We start from the raw sequence: 1,014 nt of genomic DNA, 5'->3' as shown, positions 1-1,014 counted from the left end.
AATGTTAGTGTACAGGGAGGTGGCATCAATAATGACGAGCAGGGCACTGTGTGGTAAAGGGACAGTAACTGTGGAGAGTCAGTCGAGGAAATGGTTGGTATCTTTTATATAGGAGGATAGGTTCTGGGTAATAGGTTGAAGATGTTGGTCTATGAGAGCAGAGATTCTCTCAGTGGGGGCACAGTAACCAGCTACAATGGGGTGTCCTGTGTGGTTGGTTTTATGGACTTTCGGAAGCATGTAGAAGGTGGGAGTGTAGGAAGTGGTAGGGGTAAGTAGAGAGATGGACTCTGGGGAGAGGTTCTGGGATGGGCCTAAGGAGTTGAGTAGTGACTGGAGATTCTGCTGGATTACTGGAATGGGATCACTGTGGCATGGTTTGTAGGTGGAAGTATCTGACAGCTGACGGAGTCCTTCTGCCACATAATCCTCGCCATTCAAAACAACAGTGGTGGAGCCTTTGTCTGCAGGTAGGATTATAAGGTCGAGATAAGTTATTAGATGGTGGACTGTGGTTCTTACTGTGGATGTAAGTTTAGGTTGCATGTTGAGGGATTTGGGGAATGTAGTTGACATGTTAATGTTCAATTCACGTTACCTATATAATAAACGCTCAGGGCATAAAATGACATTGTATGATTATAGAATACAAATAATGAAGGGAGCACTTCCACCACTGGACATTACAAAAGGTGTGCGTAACAAATACCATAAAAACAGAGACACAGATTGTGCAAAAGTGGGATGCAACTGAAGGGAAGAAGCAAGTTATGAGAAAACAATGTACAACGTGTGCGGAATGCAGCAAGCGTACGGATACACCATACATATGCATAACTCTGAATCACAAATGGCACAAATTAATGTGGGCATTAATACTTGTTTGGCGAGTCTTCGTTATACCAGGACTTCAACTTATTTCCTTCCTACAGCAACAGCAACAAACTAACTCTACAAAGTGGATAACTCGAGTTATGTGTTTGATCACAGCCAAAAGAGGAAATATTTCTTCTG

This window comes from Schistocerca gregaria, chromosome 4 (genome assembly GCF_023897955.1).
Source record: "Schistocerca gregaria isolate iqSchGreg1 chromosome 4, iqSchGreg1.2, whole genome shotgun sequence".
NCBI lineage: Eukaryota > Metazoa > Arthropoda > Insecta > Orthoptera > Acrididae > Schistocerca > Schistocerca gregaria.
This window is presented reverse-complemented; position numbering follows the sequence as displayed.